Here is a 26,078-nt window from a genome sequence, read left to right as displayed (position 1 = left end):
TTCCTTTAACCCATGCAGTACTTCATATATAACAACTATATATAGAAATGTATCACTTTCTATGTTTTGTAATTTAACACGTTTCTACAGTATGTGTTGACACACGTTTGCAGACAAACACTCTGTTGTCCTTACTACAGTACGTCTCACAACTCCACTCCCCTGCATTAGGCCTGTGATGCTGTGAGAGAAACAAATATGCCATTAGAAGCACTTTTACAAGTAGGCACTCATCTTCCAATTAGCTTAATGTGGCCCTCTTTCCCCTATATTTTCCAGGCGTGCCCCACCTCTTCGTGTACACTCCCTTCAGTAAAATCTCATTAATCCACCCCTCCCCCATCTCCCCCAGTGCTATGACATATTAGTCTGTCATTATGCATCCAAGAGTCCTTTAAACAATACAGCTAAACCTCTGTTTGCCAGGTTAATGACTATTAGCCAATAATTACAGCAGAGAGACGATGGAGTACCCACTTTATCTGGTGGACAGCTTGCTGCTGTTAGTTTATTTTATCTTCCTGCATCCATGTCTCTCAGAATTAATCTAGCAGCGGCTGTATTTATTCATCTCTCTGCCGCTGCTATGCATTCTTAATTCATGGTCGTCTCTGGATGCTGCTGGATGTTGTGAAGTGGGCGTGTAGTGGGGTATCCACCTTGCAAATTGCTGACAATGAGGATGAGCAAATGATGGCCTTGTCATGGGCCAGGGCACCACTGTCAGTTCAAACAAATCAGGCAATTATGCAATTAGAAGGTTATGTGCTGGGCTGTATTAAGAGCCGGGGTGTGCGGCGTTGTTAGGTTGCTCGGTGTGCATTAGGGATTAACAGCTTAACATGTATATGCTTTTCACTAATCATCACCTATCATACTCAATGAATGAGTGTATTTAGAAAGCGGTGGAGAGAGATGCCGTGCTTGCCACTTAAAAAAAGGGAAATGTTGGCTATAAATACGTCTTACTGACCTGTGATTATACAGTAGATCAAGTGAGATCTCTAACCTCAATAGAGCTTGTGTGATATCATGTCTCTGATATATTACATATGCACAATCTGTAGGGTTTTGATTCACTGGTTCAACACCAACATGATGGCACCTGAACTGTCATAAGGCAGTATCACTTGGATCGGTTCTCACAATGGCAAAGTGAACCATGGGAACCACATTGATTCACCAATCACCTTTCAGAGGATGCGATCTCCACCAAGCCTCCAGGGAATCCCCATTGATCCCCAGTCCGGCTTTCAGATCCAGTTCCTTCAAAACACCGCTCTATCCCTGTGTTCGCCACTTCAAGGGAGGTTAAGCAGAAGTTCCTTGTGATCTGAGAAGGTCTTGAACTTTGGCGCTTCCTTTTCCATATTCTGTTTCTCTCCCCACCCCACGTCGGGCTTTATGAATAATGCAGAGCATCTAGTGGCGAGGGGTGCCATGGGGGATGGGTTCACGCAAAGCCCACTGCCTGGAGCCATCACATCAGAGGGCAACCGCTCCCGAGACACATGCCGCTCCCTCATTGGCTCCCCAGCGGCGGGTCAGAGGTCATGTGTGAACAACTAGCTCTACTTCTTCCCCTGTGATGGACCACAGGGAAATCAGTGGCTTCGTCCAGATGTGGGTGGAGGACATTTGTAAGAATCATAGAGGTTGAAATGTAGACTCTGTGATCACGTTAAATTCCTCTTTTATGCTCGGCACATCAAAAGCTTTTGTTTCTTTTCGATGTGACCTTGTGTATCCACCTTAGAGGCTTTATGTCGTCTAAACTGTGGAAACATTGACTCATATGGCGGATAAGATGAACATTTACTGTTCATTGGCTTTCTGCTGACGTACAAGAAGACATTCATATATAATTAACACGTCATCCTATCATCAAAGACAGAGTGGATTCCCTTTGGAAAGATGTGTTGAATTATGTCACATTGTGGTTGCTATGGCAATCACAAAGGAAGCCACCACTTAATGAACTGAACCTGTATTAAACATTAAAAAATATAGTAAAGAATAGAATACTAATGTCATCTTGAATGTCTGCAGGCGGCCTTGATCCCTTTCTGAATGTCGTACACTTTGTTCGGGAAATGAGATACATCAGATCACAGCGAGACAGCAACCTCTGGTCAAACTCATTTTCCTGAATAAAACCGTTGTATTATTTATTAACATGTAATGACTTGTTTTACATGCTGCTGCTGCAACGGAAAAAAGTTCCCAATTTGGGATAGGTAAAGTGTATTTTTTCTCTTTTAATAGCAAGGCAAAGGTCTTGGTCAATGTTATGCTCATTACTGCCAGAACGAAGAGTGTCCTGGCTCTGGTGTGAGTACATGTGAGCTAGATATCCTGTCCCTCTCCACCTGATTTAACTCATGGCTTTGGTTAACATTTCATGACTTTGTGTTAGTTGTTGCTAGGGGCATAGTAATCGACTGAAGGGAGATTTATAGTGCAGTTGCCGACGGTGAGGATCAGGAGGGGGATTGGGGGGGGGGGGGGGGGAGTTATTATAGAGGACTTTACCACGGGTGAGTCACATTCTGGCACATCCCTGGCTCCAGGTGGGCTTTGGTAAACAGTTTCCGTTTCTTTTTCCCACTGACTTGTCCTTTTTCATTATCAGTTTCTGAAAACAAACCCATCGTTTGAAAAAAAAACTAACCTCTGATTGATCCAACCCCCCTGACCTCCACCGCCATCATCACAACCCCTTTTTAGTTTTAAAGCTGTTCCTCGACATCTTTAAAAAGTGAAGAGGACAGTCCTTTGGCCACAGCCCAGCAGAAGAGCAGATGGGGCGGCACATGGAAGCCATTTCAGGCCTCGGTTCGCTTGCAGAGCAAAGTTGGCTGTTCTCTGAGTTCAGAACCTCTGAAGGGCCGCCTCGCAGCTCTCACATGTGAGCAGCGTCTGGGTCTGGCCTGATGTATCGATTCCCCGTCTCTTTTCTCAAAGCATACACACTATCGTTGGCTGGCCTCACTCAACTGTGCTAAGGAACCGTGGCCACTGAGCTGCAGGGGATGCCTCCGAGAAGAGGGGTGGGGTGATAGCAGCAGCAGCGAGGGAACGCCTGATGGTTCACATTAATTGAGGATGATTCGTGTGATCTGCTGGATCTGGATGCAGCAGCCAGGTCTGTCGTGGGCCTGGGAGACAGATGTGGGGGCCGCGATGCCCCCTCCAGGGCCAATGGAGAGCAGTGAGGCGGCTGAGAAACGGTCTGCCTGTCCAGTGTGTGTGTGTGTGTGTGTGTGTGTGTGTGTGTGTGTGTGTGTGTGTGTGTGTGTGTGTGTGTGTGTGTGTGTGTGTGTGTGTGTGTGTGTGTGTGTGTGTGTGTGTGTGTGTGTGTGTGTGTTGGAAGAGACATCGAGGGGGTGTGTAGCTGACAACCTGCTTTTCGTTCTCTCTTATATCACATCTCCTTTGTCTTGATTACTATTCTGGCAGGACGCCGGTGCATTAACATATGCTCACAATTTTCTCTTTGGCAACATATAGGTATACTGTATGTTTGTAGTGTGTCTTAATGTATCAGTCATTTCTCTACCTCTTTTGTGTAACACCTACCCCTTATCACATTATAGGCTAGTAATGGGTAGCAACACACGGGGCTGGTAAGTAACAGAGCTTTCAAAATGTGAAACCTAAAACCTGATAAAAGCATAACTGTGGATTTATTGCTTTACGTAACGTGGTCTCAGCTCATAAAACCTATATGTGAAATATTATTTCTGACTTTAATGTCTTAAATAATTGCAACACCAAATACAAAGAAAATAAACCAGAATTGACTACCTGGAACATTGATCTCCACACAATCAAAGTAATCCACACGTCATTTTCACGTCACTGGGTCAAAGGAAATAGATATGAATGGATAATGGATTGTACCTCCTAAGTCATTTTGTTTTGGTCTGGCGGGGACAGATAGAGGTGTCTGTAACACGCAGACACACTGCATTAGGGGAGCTTTTCAGTTTCCTCCTGTGCTTTTGCTTTGGAGCATGCAGGAGGAAAGAGAATAAGCTAATGGACTCTTTACTTAATGTGATCAGAGCCATTATTGACATGCTGCCAGGAAGATGCAAGACCATTAACTCAAGCCTCTCTCTTTGGTACCTTCCCTCCAGCCCGCTACTTTCCCCGACAGTATTTCACTGCCAGCCTCACTCGCATACAGAGGAAGGGCCACGAGGGGGTCTGGGTGCCCCAAAGGAGACTGTGTCTGTCATGTTAACTAGGAATCTGCGATACAGACTGTTTGGCAAATTGGCAAAACAACGTGTTTCACAGGACTCTGTATTTGTATGTGTGGTGTTAGCTTAGAAATCACAGGAAGATATCAGGGACTGTTGCAAAAGGGCTCCACGTGTTATGCAGTGTGTCCTGGTGGTGCTGTTGGCTCAGCAGCCTAACATGCAAATTCAACATCTCAGCCTGTATTACTCCATCACAAGCAATCACTGCCATGTGTCTTGGTACTTTGAACTGTTTAATGAAGCAGAACCTGCTCCTCATATTTCAATGTTTTAAGTAAAGCTAGTGGCATGTTTAAGAAAAAAATAATCTTTAAAAAACAAATGCTTGGTTAGTTCTGTGCAGAGGCATATACGGACTCAAGAGAAAATATATGTATAAATCGCTGACTGCTGATTTAGTAAGAAAAAAAAAGTCATTATCAGCTGTAGTTTAATTAAATAATATGCAAATTATCAGAGCGTTTTAAATAAAGGTTATGGGCTTAAATTGTTTCTTACTGATATGTAATGGTGAACAACACTGACAACAATAATACTTAAAGGTGGGGTAGGTAAGTTTGAGAAACCGGCTCGAGATCGCTAGAATTTGAAAATACACAACCGGAGAAAATCTGCCACTTCCTCACAGAGCCCCTCCTCTAACACACACGAACGCGCACGTGACCAATGAGGGCACGAGGTAAGTTTGTGCCCCGATGGAAGGCTGACAGGCAGGTAGGCCATCCAATCAACGGATTGGTTGTACTTTTTACAGTATTACGGCTTCTACAGATGACATTTTTTAATGGATTTTTTGTCAAAGCACTTAAGATATTCATTGCTATCGGGATGTTAAGAGCATTCCATGGAATATAACAAAAAGTGTATCTCGAGCTGGTTTCTGAAACTTACCTACCCCACCTTTAAGGTCTGGCTTTTCAAAGTGTATTGCTGTAGGTGTATTTTTACTCAAAATAAAATAGTGCCAAATAAAATACCCTGTTTTTAAACTTCCTCACTGGAATTGTTGCCTCGCATGTAAATTGGCTCATTCATCTTGGCGAGGGGTGCCAGTGTGGCTACAGTGTAATTCACACTGCCCCAACCTATGTGCCAGAACACATCTCTCCATGTGGCCCAGGGGCTCACGTCGGCAGCGGCCCGGAGGATGTTTGTGTTTATGTGTGATAGTGTATGTGTGTGTCTGCAATCTTGTGGGTACAACAGGAAGTGGTGCTCAGGTCTCTCGGGGTTCCTGGTCCCTGGGCCTGTCTACTGTCATAAGTTCCAGAATGGTGATTACTGCAAAAATAAACACCATTACCATCTGGTGCTGCCTTTTTTGTACTGTAACTTATCCACCAAGAAAAGCTGTAGACCATCAAAACACGCAGAATCGAGAACAATAACAGAAGGAAATCTGCATGGTGAAATTTGAATACATTTTTTCGTTTCTCCCTGTTCATGTTTGCGAGCATTGGACGTTTATTAGAATTCCTTGCATTTGACGTTTTAAGAATGGAATCAGTCACTTTTAAAAAAAAGTCAGTGGACAAAAGAACTTTTGATCTATATGAGGGGGCAGATAGTGAAGAACAAAAGGTTTACAGGAACGCATGGTGAGAACGTTTAGATGATGGGGGTCATTCAAGACCGTTGAGGCCTTGCACAGCCAGCAGATGTTTGATCCATCCACGGCACATCTGGTCCTAAACACACTCAATCCATTTCACTCCACTTCTCCTTTTTAGACTTTCATTGTTCCTCATGGTCCACTAAACTCCACATTCCCCTTTACGGCCCACCAATATTCATTCACAATCATTTATACAGGCCACTTATTAGTAATTAACATATAGGGTTTTATTTTCCGTGTGATTCGTAATTTAGTTTTTTTTTTTAAATGTATAGCTTATCAAACATCTGTATTTGATCCCTTCTTCAAATGGGTTATATATGGTGACTATCGGCAAGAAACTCCTAACCCAGTGGCACTAGCCAGGGGAATGAAAGCTGTCATCCTCATTGTAGTGGGCCCTGGGAGGGTCATACGGTGCTTAACAGTTTCATTGTTTCTTTTATTGTTGGAAACACAGAGGGGTGTGTACTGCACGGGTTTCTGTGTGCTGGAGTGCGACGTGACGAGAGGACTGTCAACTCCCTGTAACTCTCCATGCAACTTCCTTTAATAAATGTCAACTCTGTGACCCAGCGGCAAAACCCTGGCAGGCTGGGTGGCCGTGTCAGCAGGCCGGCGGGCCGCACAATGTCTACGCTTGGCCTCGGTGACATCGGGGAAGTGGAGCGCACCGCTGTTCTGTTTGTTCAGAGAAGGGATGTGCGGCCACCTGGAGGCTCTGGTCCGGGACCAGCAGACAAAAACATAACCGGCGTGTGTGTCTTACAGACAGATCGCATGTTTGTGTTTTAGGTTATTTGCAAATTGAATGCGTTTGTGCTGCACTAACATTACTGTACGCTTGTCCTGACTCAAGCCCATGTGTAACGCAATCTCCCGTTGTTTGGGCCTGGCCTGGTCTGGTAGTGCTGTGCAGTGCAATCCTATTGATCCCTATAGCCTTGTGGTCGGCAGGGTTCCTGTCAGTAAACCCGATGAGCCGGAGCACCTTCCACCCCCCACCCCCCACCGTCTCTCTGCCCCCCGTAGCACTACACGCTAAACAGCCATCACAGAAACTCAATACAGGCAGACCGGGCCCTCGTCATCAGCTCGCTCCCGGGCCCTACAACGTCCCGCGACGCCACGGCTAAGTTAATTTGGTGTCAGTGTAGCATCTCACCTCGCAGAGCTGTTGCCAGCCTAATATGTCGCACTAATATGTCTCTCCATATGAATTACAAGGCTGTGAGAGGAACCCAGATGCAATAAGTATGGATTAGATAATGTTCAGGTTCTGTCTGAGTCTTGTTGGGAGCTAACGATAGTAATAGCCTTTAACAGGGTGTCTGGGCTGTGGCTTGGAGGTGAGACAGGGGCATGCAGGCTTCTGGGATTTCTAAGGAGCTCTGGGAAATAGACTTCCCTCTCTGCCGCGGAAGAAAAGGGGAAGGGGCGGACGAGATGGCATTGACCGAATGATTAGTGGAGATGGAAAGTGCGATGGGTTGGTAATGCTATTTTTCTGACTATTGATCAACCTGGAGGGCTTGAGATGCATGGGTTAAAGGTCCCGATGCCCTTACCTTGTCTGCTGGTTGTCTGTGTGTTAATGTGTTAACCCATTGATTTGTAGTGTACTCATATAGTTGCCCTGTGTGTAGGCCAACCGCCTGACAGAGGACGAGTGGGATGTTAGCAGAGCTTGGAAAGAGAAGAAAACAAAAAGGTGAGAGAAGAGGTGAGCGTGTGGTCAAACGGGGGTGTAATTAGGAACCTTGTTACTGCTAAACTCTATATATTGATCGGGGATAATTCACACGCAGCATCTATTTTCCCCAGCCAGTGTGCTTAGGTGCTTTACAGATTCCTGTTGCATTATCGCTCTCAGATTGCTGCCCAATATCCATTTACATGTATCCAGTTCTCCCTCCTCCGATGTCTGAGTGAGCTCGCATTGAAAACAAGTCTGATTGACAGTTAATAATTGGGAATGCTAGGAAACTTTGTATCCCATTCATTATCCTGTCTGTATTGTGTTTTTAAAGGCACTTCATTTTCCTTTTTATAGAAACATCGGAAAATAAGAGGAGCAGCGTTTTTTGTAGTTCGTTTTTTTGGACAATAACATTTTTGGAATGGGGTCTTGGCTTCTAGTTGACATACTGTCTGATTGAAAGTTATGTTTCCCCCCCAAATGCTAGGCTTTGGGCCTTCCAAAACGATATATTATATGTTTTAGATGTAATGGTTGTCAATTTTGTAATATATTTATTATTTTTAAAAAGAAACTTCCGCCTGTGTTAACCACACGATGTGCAATATAAGTATTTGTAAACACCGACGACAAAGCACGACATATATTTGTTTTTCTTATAAATGAACACATGTCTTTCTACACACACACACACACACACACACACACACACACACACACACACACACACACACACACACACACACACACACACACACACACACACACACACACACACACACACACACACCACACACACACACACACACACACACACACACACACACACACACACACACACACACACACACACACACACACACACACACACACACACACACACACACACACACACACACACACACACACACACACACACACACACACACACGAGCCATATTTGCCATTGGCAATCCCTGCAGGCAGATGTGGAGTGTGTGCCAACGGCCTGCTGAGTGAGTAGGCCAGTGTGCCCCTAGCTCAGTGCTGGGCACTACGCTGAGCTGCTTTGATGTGTGTGTGTGTGTGTGTGTGTGTGTGTGTGTGTGTGTGTGTGTGTGTGTGTGTGTGTGTGTGTGTGTGTGTGTGTGTGTGTGTGTGTGTGTGTGTGTGTGTGTGTGTGTGTGTGTGTGTGTGTGTGTGTGTGTGTGTGTGTGTGTGTGTGTGTGCTGCAGGGGGAGGTCAGTGAAACAGCAGAGGGACTGTGTAATCCTCTGACATGCCTGTGGAAAAATACAAGGATCCCTCTGACAGTGGCTGCACTAAATGCTCAGAGGACCAGTTAGTGTGTCCGCAGGTTCATGCACACTGACTGGCTGCACGGAGATACAGACACATACACACACACACCACACACACACAAGTCATGCGCTGACACACGTCTAGACACAATTAAGATGAATTGCTTTGTTCCTAGTCAGTCTCCTCAGTGAGGTTTCTGGCTTGGTGACACTAATTCTTAGAAGGCTATGTCACTGGCAAGCCTGTGCTGTAGCCATGTAAGGTGCAGTCCTCCACTGAGATGGTACGCTGTATTGCTTTAGGCCCTACTCATAGAGCAACACACACACATGCATTAACACACACACACACAAGTTAAGTTTCTCTGTTGGAATGCACGAGGACAGGCGAAGAGTTTTGGCTCTGTCCTCTCTATACTTTGCATAATTACATCTTACGTTTCCTTAAGTCTGAAGGGAACCGGGTCTGTTGGTCATTAGATTTTGGCAGAGTAACCTGCTGCCACATGTGAGAGGTAGCAGCACAAAATAGTGCGTGTGTGTGTGTCTGTGCGTGTGTGTGTACATGTCTTCATCTCTGCAGTATGTGGCCTCTTGAGGAGAAGAAGACTGGGCATATGAAAGGACATTAAGCATATGAATTAGCCACGGGTCGAATGTGAGCTCTGCGAAACAATAAGCAGCCAAACAATAGAAGACATTTCATCTTCTTATTGTCTAATCGCCCATCTGACTGCCCGTGTGTTTCCCCTCTTAACCCTTGAGATACTCGCTAATGGCCCTCACAATGGAATTATTTACTACCCATGGCAGGGGGGCAAATGGGTCAAACTGTGTGTGTGCGTGCCTGTGTGTGTGAGTGTGTGCACTTGTGCCCTTGTAGTCAGAGTGAATGAAAGGGAATGATGGAGTCATTGAAGCACACGGCGACTGAGAGACGAGGAGAAAGGAGAGGGGGACTGAAGGAGGTGGACTGAGTGGTGCTTGCTAAAGTGAAAAATCATGCCATGGTGCATAGGGGCCCGGTTGTGTCCACTGGGAGAAGTGACTACATCTACGCTGGCACTCAAGTGCTCTTAAATACTCTTTTTCAGCTCTCCATCTCCTCCCCTGCCTCCCTCTATCTATACCCCCCTCTCTCCGTCCCTCTCTTTCTTTATTCCCCAGTTCATCCCAGGTCCAGTTCAGGTACAAATGGCTATTTGCTGTACAACTCCCATAACATGTTTGCGCTTGTCCCTAACAGCATGTCAAACAAAAAAAAGAAAACGGGTGCTTTGTTCACACATGGCTCCCCAGAACACAAAAGCCTTCTCAATAAAGATGTGAAAGTGCTGTTAGAAATGTCTGCGCTTGACGTCGCACAGTTTCTCTGTCGATAGGCCTTAATCCACGTGGATCTGAAAAGTCAGTGTGTGTGTGTGTGTGTCTACTAGCATTACTATACTTGTGGGGACCTACATCTGTTTACATAGTCACGTGTGGGGACTCGCCTCCCTTATGGGGACAAATTGGAGGTCCCCATGAGGGGGATCATTAATTTTAGGGTGAAGACTTGGTTAGGTTTAGGATTAGGATTAGGGTAAGGTAAGGTTAAGGTTAAGGGTAAGGGTTAGGCATGTGTTGGTTATGGTTAAGGTTAGGATAAGTCTCCAGGAAATGCATGTAAGTCAATGTAATGTCCCCTGAAGAGATGTATACATGGTGTGTGTGTGTGTGTGTGTGTGTGTGTGTGTGTGTGTGTGTGTGTGTGTGTGTGTGTGTGTGTGTGTGTGTGTGTGTGTGTGTGTGTGTGTGTGTGTGTGTGTGTGTGTGTGTGTGTGTGTGTGTGTGTGTGTGTGTGTGTGTGTGTGTGTGTGTGTGTGTGTGTGTGAAGCGATTTAACTTGGCAATCAGTTCGTCTACAACCACAAGAGGTCAATCCTCATTAAAATATAAAATATAAAGGAATTACATTATTTGAATAGTTTTTTCTGCCTGATCCTATTTGAATACCTCATTAGGGATTGTTATTACTCCGTCTGTACTATAATAGTAGAACCCCTTATTTTAAGTGAGTGACAGGGTGGAGAAAAAATGAAATGATCAATTCACAGTTTCATCTCCTGCTCAGCCCTAATTGTGTCATGTTGAGACAAAACGCTCACGTCTTGAATTAGCGCGGCTAAATCAAGAGGTGCGCGCTACGGAGATGAAGGCTGTCTGTGTAAAAGGGATCAACAGGGCTGCTAACTGCCACCTGCTGGGGTTAACCCTGCGGTTGCCAACACGTTCACAATGCAGATGAAACACAATAGCAGATGAGCCTTTCTCACACCTCCAGTTACAGAAGCCTGGCTGTCAGTTGCGCAGAGGCGTGTGTGTGTGTGTGTGTGTGTGTGTGTGTGTGTGTGTGTGTGTGTGTGTGTGTGTGTGTGTGTGTGTGTGTTTGTACAATAGTGCATGCATCGTAGACATATTTCCCCCCTCTAATTAGCACAAGGGAGTCCTGGGGGCAATCAGAGACGAGGTTAATGAGAGGGGGAAAGAGCGGAAGAGACGAGGTAGGGGTGCGGTAAGTAACGCGCACCATGCTGCACTGGTGCTACAATATAATACACCCGTCTTATCACGCTGTCACCCTGAAGGGCATCATCCTCACGGCGCCCACATTGATGTTTGGGCCTGTGACACATCACATGTGTGTGTGTGCGGCGGAGTGAGAGTTCCTCTCTGTGCGCCCTGATGATCCTTTCACCCATCCTTGTCTCATATTATCGCTCCCTTCACGTCTCTTTCTCCCTGCAAGGCCCAGATGTGACAGCATGTTTCCCATATCACAGAGAATTGGTACACTGGGAGGAAAAGAAAAGTGAGCAAGACAGCGCTGCCACAGTGGTCTTGGCTTGATCTGTCTGTTCTCAATTGGTGTGCGGCGGTGCTGCTGCTGGGAGAACAGCTAAGACTAGCAGATGTCATTGCCCAGGCAGCGTTAGCAACGACTCGTACAGTGAGGCGGTAGCACCGAGACAATCATCCGTTCAGAGGGATTGACTTGAGTGTGTGATGATTTCAAAATAAAATGGATTAGATGTTTTGCGAACATCCATTAGTTGTATTGTTTCTTTGTCAGATTATGGCATAGATTACAGTTCTGTGGTTCTCTACACACTCCTGCAACACATGCTCTCCACATGGACACACTGGAACTGTGGCGTGTTGTTTAGAAGACGGCTCAATTTGTAATATTATTTTAGTTGTCTTTTATTTATACAATGCTTTTTCTTCTTTCTGTTTCTGTGCACCGTAGAAAGTTTCATTTCAGTTATCATCCCTGTGCAAATACAGCATTATGGCCATATTCTTTAAAAAGGGATTCTGTTGTCCGGCTGCTGCTGTCTGTTTAAAAGTCAAAACAAAGACAGAAACCGCTGGGAGCGAAAGCGTTGTACAATATGCACCAAACGGAATGTTTGGATATGATTATTAACTATAGTGCCACCAGGGCGCCCAAGAAAATACACGTTTTCTTACTTATTTGTTTTTTTACTCGTGTTATTAAAACATAGTATTAGATTACAGGCTTTTTTTGTCACACAGCCTTTAAAATTAAATTAGGGTTATTTAGAATGTTCTTGTTATAAATAAAGACTGATGATATCAATGTTCTTTTTTCTTTCTAAAGAGGAGTAGAGTAGATGTTACCTCAAAATTGCAAATCCAATCCTAGAATTGGTGAATCATTAAACCACAATTGAATTTTGTCTACAGCCTCTCCCTGCAGCCCGAAACTGCCTTCAACTGCTAAACTACTGGGGTAGCCAATTGCCTTTCCTCATTGTGTGCTTTCAGTATTATTCAGTATTATATTCCAGTCTCTTGGTCTTGGTACAGGCTTCTCTCTCCCTCTCTCCCCCTCTCTCCCTATCTATCTCCATCTGTCTTGGTAACCTACTGTGAGTGGAGAGGGAATGGTGGCTCACGTGGCTGTCACTCCAAACATGATGTGATGGGAAGGAGGGACAGAGGAAAGAGGTTCCTGCATTATTAAAAAGAGTGCTGCCATTAGAGACATTTATACAGTAGAATGACCCGATCAAACTCTAGCACAGATACACACGTGCCACTGTGAACACATATGCACACACACACTCAGCCTCAACACTGTGGCCTAATAGCCTCGGCTATATAAAACATGTTTCCAGGAAGAAAGGACAGGGATTGTAGTTAATGTTGGTCATTTTCTTTACGCACTGTTTTTCCAGGTTTTGCTGATTACATTTTCCGACTCGTATTACAGCTCCCCTTCCTTTTCTACCGGCGTATCCCTGCCAAAACAGGCCTTCAGTGTCACAGTTATTCAAACTAAAATATTGCTCAAAGATTAAAGGCTACAGATGTACTTCATATGTTTTGTCTGTCACTATTTCATGTTACACAAGTCATTTTCTCCGTTTCTTTCTACCTCCTCCCGTTTTCGTCTTCTGGCGTGTTTTTGTATCTCTCAGCCGTTAACAATAACAAGCACAGATGTATGAAGTAACAGCTACGCGAAGAGAAGAAAAGATGAGCGGAAAAATATCGAAGATGAGAGAAAGGGAAACAGACGGGTAACGCTGCTCACAAGCATCACTTGTCAATTTACAGACGTTGCTCCCTGAACCGCACCGTATAAATTTCCAGTGTGACATCCGTTTCTACTGCTTCCAAGCCGACTGAGGCTCCGTCCCACCAGATCTCCTCCCCAGACACATACTTGGAAACCTTAAGTACAGACATTGTGCCAGATGTAGTCTGCCTTTACTTTTTATTTATTCTTTTTTTCAGGTTTTGAAATTTTTTTTTCTGTATTGGACTCACTATGGCGGGATGAGGATGGATGGGGTACCGTCTCAGAGGAGTGCCGCTTCACTGTATTTGATGTGGCCGCTGCCATGCACACAGAACACACATGTGAGCACACGTTACCTCACACGCATGCATACAGGCACACGCAGCAGCATTGTACGACAGTAAATCATGTGTGTGATGTGTGTGAGTGGGCTTAGGAAGAAGAGACTGGCCGAAGAGCACCAGGGGATGTTGCATATCCAGCAGATAAAGAGACGGAGAAGGAGAGAGGCGCTTGGCACTGCTCTTCTTTGAGTGATGGCAGTTCTTCAGGGTTGAGACATGGCCTCCCTTTAATCTCTTCATCCTCAGACATGAACATGGAAGAAAAGGTGGGGAGGAGGGTGGCGACGCAGAAAACTTCTCTAGGTCTTTTGCCAGATTGATTATTACTTTAAATCGCTTTTATTTTAACTAAGACAATAAAACTCACCCACCTGCTAACACGCACACGGGAGACGGCACACACAGACATGCTGAGTTGTGACTCACAACAGACCTGACCTTTGTCTCGACTTGTGTAGTGCCAGCACATGAGTTCTTCATTGCCTTGTTGACTTGTAACAAGTCTATCTGACCCCATCTTAAAATAACACCCTTATCAAAATGGATAATGACTCGTCCTCGTTTCTCAAACGCGTCTGAAACAAGGTGTAGGCCCGCTAGCCAGGGAAGGAATCTGCAAAGAAAACACATCTTAGGAGGAGTACGATCTGAGATGCTTGCACTAATACACGATTGCGTTATGAGTGCAACACCTGTTTCGACTTAAAAAGTAGAGGCCAGTAGCGAGATTAGCGAAACATGCCCATAAAGGGAGAAGGTGGCTGGGCCTTCGCTCTGATAACAACACACTCTGTCCTCGATTCTTTCAAAGAGCTGAAGGAGCTGATGCGGTCATAATGCGTTGGAATTCACTCCGCTGCCAGAGGAAAGTGCCTGAAACCGACTATTTATAGCTTTCAAATCATGCTGTGTTGAAAAGAGATTGATTTGTGTATAGAATATGAACCTGTAGTAACCTCTTTAAATATTAATAAATGGCAAGTTGATGTCGCCACTGGCAAACTTGTACTACAGTGTGTACGCTTGCCTCAAGGTCTTTAAAGCCAGTGAATAGGTAATGAGATTTCACCTCACTCAACAGGCAACACATATACTGTCTAACCAATATTCGCTTTAGGTCTAAATATAACACGACGGGACTTTCAGTGAGTAGTTCCAAAGCTGTGGGACATGTTCTCTGCTCAGACCTGGGAATCTGGGAAGTCAATTGAATCCGGAGACATTCCTTTCCTGAGGGATACTGGGTGTGCAGCTCGCAGTGCTAAGGAGACTTGATCTCGCTCTGATCCCAGGAATGTTAGCAGAGTAATTAGGTTTGTCAGCTTGGCAAAGTGGGGAAAGGCTTTGCACCGTGTCACCTCAGTGGGCTGGATTTGTGTCAGGGATCAAGACGGAGATAGCACACCCCATGCCTAAGTAGGCCGCACTGCACACAAAGGTGTGATTCCATGCTTAATGTGAGACACTGGCAGCTGGCAAAGTCATTGTCGAATTGTCAAGGCCCTTTGGCACATTGTTCGGCGACTTGCTGTGATTACACCGTCAGATCCCTTCTGATGCGTGGCGGCTGGTGACACTTTGACAGGAAGTCAGAGAGGAGTTCAACACCTCGCAGTGGCTCGTGCTGCAACACTGGCAAATGGTGGTGACGCACGGAACTCCAAGCTGCTGCTCCCGGAGCTCCCCTTTGTAGCTGGCTCTACATACACACAAACACGAGTGCACACACACACACACACACACACACGCAGCCACGCGACTGTGGTCTCGCAGTAATAGCTTTGTACCTCTTGGGGCCTTGCGCTGACCGTTCCTGCTCTTATCTTTGTTTATGTGCAGGGTAGATCATCGTGTACAGCTGTGTGTGAGTGCCTGTGCACAAACCCTTGCAACAAGGTTGTTTAAAGTGCACATGTGAGTCAGAATGCAAGTATGTGTGTGTGTGTGTGTGTGTGTGTGTGTGTGTGTGTGTGTGTGTGTGTGTGTGTGTGTGTGTGTGTGTGTGTGTGTGTGTGTGTGTGTGTGTGTGTGTGTGTGTGTGTGCGTGTGCGTTGGGGAGGTGATAAGGCAGTGCCTGGCACTAAAGCGCCAGTTGGCAATGAGCCTTAGATCCTGAAGATGAGAGCGCAAGACTCGTGTGTGAGTGTACACACACACACACACACACACACACACACACACACACACACACACACACACACACACACACACACACACACACACACACACACACACACACACACACACACACACACACACACACACACACACACACACACACACACACACACACACACACACACACACACACACACACACACACACACACACACACACACACACACACACACACACACACACACACACACAGTGTAAACCAGAGGTTAGGTGGAGATAACACAGAAGAGTACATGCCACTAGTACTTACTGGTGCATGTGCCTACGCCTGAATGTGTGTGTTTGTGTATGTGTGTGTGCTGGCCTGCATGCATGTGTCTCTGCTCACTGAGTCCAGTCACCTGTAGCAGTCTATTGATCTTCCTTCTTCAGAAGGCCCTGGTGTCTTTGTGGATTACTGCCTTTGCCTTCCAACACACACACACACACACACACACACACACACACACACACACACACACACACACACACACACACACACACACACACACACACACACACACACACACACACACACACACACACACACACACACACACACACACACACACACACACACACACACACACACACACACACACACACACACACACACACACGCACACACACACACACACGGTAGAATGTAGAGGCTACAACTTAGCTCTTTGTCTTTTACAACAAAAAAGTCCCTGACTGGAAGAGTGTCAGCGCGGCCACTGGCAGGCTGAGCGCTGAGTGCTGGGAACTGATGTATCACCAAGTGTTAAAGCATCATTTCTGGTGACCCTGTATCACATCCTGTCTGCGCCTGCGGCACTCCGCCCGCAGAGTGCAGTGTGCCAGTGACAGCACGGCTTGCTTGGTGGTCCCAGCATTCAGCCACTTACCCATTTAATAAGACAGTCTTTAAGAGGACGGAGCCAAGCGTATGCACAGCGCTGGTGGAGACTTTTATTTTTTTCCCCCACTTTTACAAGAGCCCTTTTTGTAGGAGGCCCAGGGGCTGGCATTCACCACTGCTGTGTGTGTGTGTGTGTGTGTGTGTGTGTGTGTGTGTGTGTGTGTGTGTGTGTGTGTGTGTGTGTGTGTGTGTGTGTGTGTGTGTGTGTGTGTGTGTGTGTGTGTGTGTGTGTATGTGTCGTAGTTTGGTATTCATTTATTATCCATTTAGTACTACTATTAGTCCCCTTTTCTCTCTCCCTCTCCCTCTCTCTCTCTCTCCCTCTCCCTCTCCCTCTCCTTCACCTTCGTGAAATTCTAATAAACAATCAGAGTGGCACCCTGCTGAGATGCCCTATAATGGGCTCCTAATGATCCACTCCGAACACAGAGAGCGGCTGCTTCACGCCTCATTTTCTGCACTCATCTGCGCAAAACTGGATGAATTGATTCCATTTGCTCGCCACTTAATGCACTGATTATTTATTGGCATGGCTGGGGATAAAAAACAAACAAACAAACAAAAAATGTATTTAAGCCTGCAAGCGCATGCTAATACACATTCCCGTTCAAACAGGCGGACCTACGACGGGATTCAACTGACTGGAGTTTCTTTAGGCCCTTCACGGTGAGGCCCCCCCCCTCATCATCTCCTCCCCTCAAACACCTCCGTCGACAGTACCTCTCCTCTCCTGTCGGAGGTGAAGTGAAGCCAGACCAATTGGTAGAGGAGACCAGAGAATGAGGATATGTGGGGCGGGGGTAGTCATCACCTCCCCCCCCCCCCTTCCCCCGACAGGTCATCCTGCTTAATAAAGGTGCTCATGCACAACACGTCAAAACGATAGCGGTACTGGGTAGCACTATAAGAGATGTAGCTTTAAAACAAGCAACGAGACTGCATTTATATTCTGGAGTCTAAAAGGAGACGCTCCATTATTTTTCAGCAACCGTCCCGCACTATGTTGTACTCTGCAGTGAACGTCCACAGGTGTTTCGGAACCGCTCTTAGTTCACGGTGAGGTCAGTCAACCTTTTAACCACCGCCACACAACATGGATGCACACAGTGCCGCCTCTGTCCATGTGGCCAAGACGCCACAGTGGGAACACAGGAAGCCAAACACAGCTGGGGCCGTCGGTGAAAAACGAGATGGTGACAAACACGGTTTGAAATAGCAACCCCAGCAGTCGCCAGTGCGTGGTTCACCAGCATGTTTGTGTGTGTATGGATGTGTGTGAGGTCCTTCAGTGTGTGTCACGCTCTTCTCCCTGCACCAGTCTGCCGAGCTCATTTCCTCCACAGGCTGCCTCCCTGCTACTTTATGAGTGAGCGCTTCTTACGGCTCTCACCTCAGGACACTCTTCAGTGTCTAAATGTTTCCATTTGTGGGGGAAGTGACACACATTCGCTCTCACCGCAGGGCACCTACCCATAACTAACCATCTTGCAAACAAGCAGCGGTGAATCATGAAAGTGATGTGTTATAATGTACACGCTCTGTGTGTGTGTGTGTGTGTTGGTGGGTGTATGTTGGAGCCTTAACAGCAAGAGTGTGTGTGAGTTTAGGGCAGTTTTGGCTTCTCAAGTGGTATTTAGAGAGTATTTCAACTGCTATATTAAGCATCTGTCGTACCGTGGGGAGGCTTATATCATATCTTCTAGTGCTGTTATTATTTGTACTGGCTTTTAATACTAGTTGAGCATTACATTTTTATATTTGTATGTGTTTTTTATTTATTTATTTTTTATATGTTTCTAGTTATTGTGCTTTTTATTATGTTTTTAATTATTGTTTTTATTATCGTACTCCCATTGGGTTATTCACTATTGTAGTTACTGCCTGCCCTGTACAGCACTTTGGTCAGCCGAAGGTTGTTTTAAATGTGCTATATAAATAAATAAAGATTGAGATTTTGTGAGACTCATCACATTCCTCAGTGTTCTTTTTGTGCGAAACATTCACGTATTCCCTGTCTATAAGTAGTGACCCCTGAGATTACCCGCAGTCCCAAATCACCGCTTATCCTACACCAGTGATTTCCACCGAACAATTCCGTGTGACAATCGATGAAGAGTAGGATCTCTGGCGAAGATCGATACGATGGGGTTCTGCTAGACAAACCAGCGCTCCACGAGATCAACACCTTCCCACACTATCATTAGTGTCGCTGACCTTGAAGTAAAATTCAATTTCCCCCGTGCAGCAACAAACACCCGTAGCGCCCCGAAAAGCCACTACAGAATTCAGAAGCCATTTCCGCCTTCCAGCGCAGGCGAGACAGGATATTATATCTTATGAAAAGGGGTGTACGTAGGGATTCTGTTTGAGGTGGTAATTATAACATGGCCCTCTTTGAAAAGAAAAGAGGGCAGAGCCTGGCAGAGGTAAATAAAAAGTCCTGATAAGCAGGCTGGCAGTTTTCCAGTTTCAATTAGGGTGCGTTGCTGGCTATGAGAGCCTCCCACAGGGGGGCTTCAGCAGCACAAGGGAGGCAGCGAGGACCTGTTGAGGGAATTCTCCGAAGGCATTGACACTGGGTAAAAAGAGAAAGGCAAATGTGCAGTGAGAGAACCGGAGCTACACTGATCTGCGTCGAGCATATCACATGGAGCAGGCGGGAGGAACAGGGTGTTCAGAGGGGATGAGGGGGAGGAGAGCACCCCGTTAACACAGCGGGAATATTCCTTTTTATTCTAATTATGGCATGCCCGGAGAAGCTGAGAGGGGAGAAGAAAAGCACTGGTGGCCCCTTTTTCTCACTTCCATTTGGAGACACCACGAGGTGGACAGAGCAATGCTTTTCTCAGATATAGATTGAAAGGGAATACGGTTGTGTGTGTGTGTGTGTGTGTGTGTGTGTGTGTGTGTGTGTGTGTGTGTGTGTGTGTGTGTGTGTGTGTGTGTGTGTGTGTGTGTGTGTGTGTGTGTGTGTGTGTGTGTGTGTGTGTGTGTGTGTGTGTGTGTTGTGTGTGTGGTGGGGGCCATGGGAAGAGATGCAGCCGGTGAATCAAGCCAGCATCTCGGATAAAGCTGTAGGATTGGTTGCGAGGCTTTGAAGTCAGCCTTATCATGGGGATTTGAGAGGGAAATGGGTAAGAAGGTGGCGCTTATATACTGTGTGTGTGTGTGTGTAGCGTAGCGGAGTGGAGTTTGATCAAACCCCTACTGGGATCCCATGGGGGCCCCTAGACTTGACCATGTATGTTAAACATATCATTTTCACTTCCCATGTTTGCGCTGCACAGCATGCCAAATCCCCAATCAGATTTTATTAGAGCACCACACGCGCACACACACACACACACACACACACACACACACACACACACACACACACACACACACACACACACACACACACACACACACACACACACACACACACACACACACACACACACACACACACACACACACACACACACACACACACACACACACACACACACACACACACACACACACACACACACACACACACACACACACACACACACACGACTGGCATTCCCATACGTTTTCATATAGAATATTCATGATTTCACCAGATATAGGGTCCCCCACTTTAATGTGGCCACCATGCATTAAAGAGATTTGAAAGTGTGATGTAATTACTTAAGTGTCTCTTGAGGAGAAATTGACTTGTGTATTGGCCCTTTATCACGGCCTGTGACGCAGCATCCATGATCCTAGTCTGCAGTAAACTGCTCTGCATGTACTATTATTAAAGTCAGAAATTACGTTTTTTAATTAGTAATAATAATAACACATCGTATATAAATAAATACCTCTTTTATTACAAATTAGGAAAAATAATATTTGTAATAATAATAATTGTCTTCCACTGTATAATGTGTGTGCGCGGTTTGCACATCGCAGATTGAATGTTGTTGCTATGGTGTCCTTTTGGAACTTGAATGTAAAGATAAATAATGTTGTTAGCACTGATGCTAACAACAGCTAAGACCAGTGTACACACGCTGAGAAAACATCCTTCATTCTCTGCTGAAGACAGGAAGGACAGGTGACAGCAAGTAGATGTATTAGACAAGTCAAGTTTTGAGAGAAGAGGAGAATGTAAAGAAGAGGCTGATGCTTTAAACTCAATTGGTGTGAAATGACAGAGGGGAGGACGGTATGATGTGAAAGATCTGAACGCAAGGGGATGATCATGCACTAACACATCTGTCCCTGCAGGTCTGTTATTATCGAAAAAGCTTGACAGCTATTTGACCACAAAAAAGGATCAGTCAGCAAAACCTCTCCTCAGGCCACTGTGTAGCCAAAGAAAAACAAGATGCACCGAAAACTACCGCACCTCTGCTGATCAGAAGGAATGCAACTCAAAATACATTTCAACTCTTGGTGATGTAGATAAAAGAAAAGATAGACCCTAAAATAATAATTGTACTTTGGGAGCAATTTTCCTCTGAACCAACAGATAAGATGTTATCAATAGTCAAACCAAACTGTTTTCATACTAATATGTATCATTATGATTTTTTTTCTTCCCATCAATTTTAAACGTGGGCTTGTGAGGCCTTGTAGAATCCATGGTTACATTCAGACCTCCTTCCAAATCCAATATAAGCGGAATTATTTCACAAATTCCTGCATACAATGTAACCTGCTCATAACCTTGCTTCTCCAGCTTGAATTCATTTGAGGCTCGGGTGCAGGATTCAAAAGCGAGGGACTGAGGATTTGGCTCGGCCAGGACTTTGTGTATGGAGCTGGCTCTGAGCTCTGAGCTGTGAGAAAAAGTGACAGTGAGGATGCTTACTGTACACCTCCGGCAAACATGACTTGATCTTTCAGATGGTCAACTAAAGATACGATGCATGCTTGATTTATTCTTGTTGATTAAGCTGTTTTATTTATTTTGATATAGAATTATTATCAAATGTTTTGAATGCCTTGCTGATAATACTCGGCTACCCCTCCCTGACTGAGCCTCCAATCTGAAATCAGTCCTTTATCTCTGGCTTACTAAGAAGGGAGCGAGTGAGAATAAGAAGGGAGAAGACACTCGTAAGAGGAAGGACGTGTGTGTGTGTGTGTGTGTGTGTGTGTGTGTGTGCGTGTGCGTGTGTGTGCGGTGGAGGGGAGGGAGGGGGGGGGGGGGGGGTTAGTATCACCTTGATTCAGTACACCGGCCCTCTTTGATGTGCTTGGAGCCCAGCACGGCCAGCACAGAGCCAACCATAAGCCTTCCAGCAAAAATGGAGCCTGACCTCCCCACCAAATCATAACCATATGAACGTAAGAATTTCCACCTTAGGAGAATGCTTTCTCCCCCGTCCGTCTCCCAGGGTGAGGCATTAAGTAGTGATAACAGAAAACAGGTTCTGAGAGAAGGGGAGGTGATGGAGGGTGGAGAGGAGGACAGGAGGAAAATAGAGGTTACAAGTGTGCCGTATGGAGGAGATTGGAGAAGGGGATTGTGTCCAAAAAATGTTGTTGCACGGAGCTTGACTACCTAAAATGGAAGTTTCTCAGGCGAGGATCAAGAGATATGGTGCCCTTCACAGTTGACAGAGTGAGAGACAGAAAATGGAGAGGGGGAGTGCGGAGAGAGGAGGAAAAAAAAGACAGAAATGTTGAAATGTGACTCTAACTCAATAAATACCTTTCTAAACCACTATAGAGAAGCCGGTTGGTACCCTCACTACGGCCTCAGGACCCACCTGCAACTGGAAATGGTTTCCTGTCTTACACGAATGCTGTTGCACCCTAATCCATGTAATTACATCTCATATTCCACATGTGTAAGTACACATGTACAACATTACAGTCACACGTTTTTTTTTTTTAATAACAGCACAGCCCCCCTGCGGCCGTCCAAAACTACCTCAATGTTCGTGCTCGTTAGAGATATACAAAATATTCAACCAAATAAGTAGATAAGTAAGCGGAATTATGAGGAGCTTATGTTACGGCATTGATCACTTTAAACACACCCTGATGCCGGGCATCTGCCACTGAAACAAAGCCTATCCTAGACAACACGTTTGTGGCTGTGTGTGTGCCGATAGTTGCTTTCCTCCGAGTGTGTGTGCAATTAGGGTTAAGACTGTTTATGTGTGTACAGTGTGTGTGTGTGTGTGTGTGTGTGTGTGTGTGTGTGTGTGTGTGTGTGTGTGGTTGCGTGGCGGTGGTGGGGGTTGTTAGCGGTTCCATCTGGGTCTCCTGGAAGCCGTGTGGAGTCAGGAAAACCACATCTCATAAAAGTGGAGGCAGCCCAATGTTCTACAAGGACAGAACATTACTGAGAATGTCGCTCAGGAAAACCCTGGGCTTTAGTCCATATGTTGGCTGCAAAGTCTTGTGTGTGTGTGTCTCTCTCTCTCTCTCTTTCCACTCCCTCGCTCTCCTTATTTTTCACTTGGTGAGGGATAAGAAAGAGGAAGGCAAAAGAGACAGTGTTTGGAGTGTGGGAGACGGGAGGCGGAGGCAAAGAGAGGAGCCAGGACTGATAGCAATTCCATCTGTCTGTATCGAACACAGTAGTGAGCAGTGACAGGCCGCGAGAGGGAGGGGGGGGGGGCATCTGGTGCACATTGGCTTTGGGTCTGTCTGGAAACAACCATGGGAGAGGAGAGAGGGATGAGCACATGGGGGGAGGAAAGGATGAAGGGGAGAGGAGGAGGAGGAGGAGGAGGGGAAAGTCATGCCAAAGTGAAGGGGCAAGGAATTCTGGCAGTGAATCAGTGTGTCTGTGGTGTTCACCAAATGCCTTGGATTTAACTTTTAAAGAGCAGAGAAATAAAGACGGGTAAAAGGTAGAAAAAAATATGACACTCATAACTTTCTGTCATCACTTTCGGGTGGTAACCTCAGAGCTGTCATTTTGTGATTTTCACGTTTTCACTGTACTCACACTCGCAACGTTACATCTAGGATATACAGGACCGTTTTAAAATCTTTAGATTATTTTATTTATTAATTGTTTTAAAGGTGGGGTAGGTAATTTTGGAGAAACCAGCTCGAGTGTGCTAGAATTTGAAAATACACAAAATCTGCCACTTCCTCACAGAGCCCCTCCTCCAACACACACGGACGCGCACATGACCAATGAGGGCATGAGATAAGTTTGTGCACAGATGGAAGGCTGACAGGCAGGTAGGCCATCCAGTTATTTGAGCCGGGCCGGCTCAGATGATTGGTCGTGCTTTTTACAGTACCACGGCTTCCACAGATGAAGTTTTTATGGATTTTTGTCAAAGCACTTCAGATATTCATTGCTATCGGATGTTAAGAGCATTCCATGGAATATAACAACAAATGTATCTCGAGCCGGTTTCTCAAACTTACCAACCCCACCTTTAAGCCTTAAAACAAAGGCTATTTTACTTCTTTCTTAAAAAATATGTAATTTCAATAAATAAAGGCTACCTCTTGCTCCTGTTCCTTTTTGTTTTTTCATACGATATATGTAGGTACAGTATTGAACATATTTTATTTAATGTTTTTTTTTATTGCAATATATGTATATAGTAATACTATAGCAGCTGACTGTGCTGGTGAACAAGAGTGAAGCTGTAAGACTGAAGGTCAGGCTTCAAAGCAAAGACAATCATTCATTTGAATGGTTATTGATGTCATGTATAATTCCTCCTCTTTACAAATCTAAATTCTAACCACTTGATGAGCCATCTCGCTTTTAATAATATCGATTCACTGCTGAAGTTTAAGGAGCCTATTATATAGAAAAATTGCAAAGTGTACGCACATTTAGTCACACTTCCACGGTGAGTTTACTCCTGTCATGCAGTAAATGGCAGAGAGGACGGAAGAGGGCAAAGTGGATCGTGGATGTCGACATAAATTAATTCTTCCTCCTGTAGGTCAAAGTAAAATGCTACGGTGACATATTTCTACTTTTGTTGTTTTACATTTTTCCAGCAGAATACCAGATCACAGTGGTAATGGTAGTGCCCTGATTACATGGGGGCTAAAGTGGGAGGTCAACGTGAGAATAAGCAGGGTGGGGAGGAGAACACATGATGATTCTGTGATAAATCATCAAAACTCGAGTGACAGTTCCAGACTTTTCATACGTCCATGTAAGTGATGCAATCATTGAAGCTGTGTGTGCTGAGGAAGAGCAGCTAAGTGTTCCATCATGTCATCCTGAATATCCCCAACCTTAGTCAGAAGCACTTACAGACAGAAACCCACCTCCTCATATGTCTAAAATGTCACGGAAGACAACTTAAAATTTGATTTGTGACTAGTTTTGTAATTGGATAGGATAAGTGTTGTATTTAGGCCAAAACACTGGCATGTTCCTTTCCTAAGTCATAGCACTAACAATACAAATGTGTCATTATGGGTATATGATACATGATTTCTGACCTGTTTGCTATGTTGCTTGCTTAATAAATAGAGAGGGAATATTTTTAGTCTAAAGACAGAATACTGATGCCATACAGCGTCTGTGTTGTTCTGCTTTGTGATTGGTTGAAAATCGAAGTGTGTGTTTTCCTTCTTCCTGCAGCACATACGTTCAGGTGGTCAGGCATCAGAGGAGCTGCAGCCATACTCTGTCAGCTCAATGTCCTGAGTTCTCTGGCGCATCACTGACACCCATACGCACTGACACCCAGACAAACATAATGCAACAAACACACATGTCTTTCTTTCTCAACCTAAAGTTATTGTGACGAACTAATCGCGTGAAATTAGGAGGTATATTAATAGAGGGAAGACAAATCAGAGCCAAAACTGTCAAACACTATGTGAAATGTGTTATAGGAAGGCTTGACTAGATTAGACTTTATAAAAAGTTGGTCTTTTTGTTGTACAATTATCGAGATTTAAAGCATATCTCATTAAAATAGTAATTAACCTATGGCCTAAACACAAAATCAGTATAAGCGAGCAATTGACTGCTATCACAGGAAAGTAATTCATCCCCAAATAATGCTACACCGCTATCAAAAAGACAACTTCTTATCTTCCATCTGCAATGCTGTTCTCATTTCATCTCTCATTTGGCACGGCGCGGTGTCGGGAACAAACCCCTGACACAAAGCGCTGCCCGGAGGCTCAGGAAGATGATTGAATTTCATAGCTACTTACAGGCTAATAGGGCCGTACAATGACTGCTTACTGTCCTTAAGTGACTGGCTGCCTCTCGCCGGCCGCGGCCCCTTTGAAGCCCTTCTGAGGA

The 26,078-nt window shown here is 45.2% G+C and overlaps 1 protein-coding gene and 1 long non-coding RNA gene across 4 annotated transcripts in view; one reads left to right on the top strand and one right to left on the bottom strand.

Annotated features, from left to right (window-relative positions):
- Positions 1-7,598, top strand: part of LOC117449324 (uncharacterized) — a 101,330-nt gene extending 93,732 nt beyond the window's left edge. The window contains exon 6 of the long non-coding RNA XR_011643478.1: positions 7,533-7,598. This is a non-coding gene — a long non-coding RNA (uncharacterized lncRNA). The remainder of the gene's footprint in view (positions 1-7,532) is intronic.
- bnc2 (basonuclin zinc finger protein 2) overlaps positions 1-26,078 on the bottom strand; it is a 161,255-nt gene that overhangs the window by 16,751 nt on the left and 118,426 nt on the right. The gene's annotated exons all lie outside the window — the stretch shown is intronic.

This window comes from Pseudochaenichthys georgianus, chromosome 1 (assembly GCF_902827115.2).
Source record: "Pseudochaenichthys georgianus chromosome 1, fPseGeo1.2, whole genome shotgun sequence".
NCBI lineage: Eukaryota > Metazoa > Chordata > Actinopteri > Perciformes > Channichthyidae > Pseudochaenichthys > Pseudochaenichthys georgianus.
This window is presented reverse-complemented; position numbering and strand designations above follow the sequence as displayed.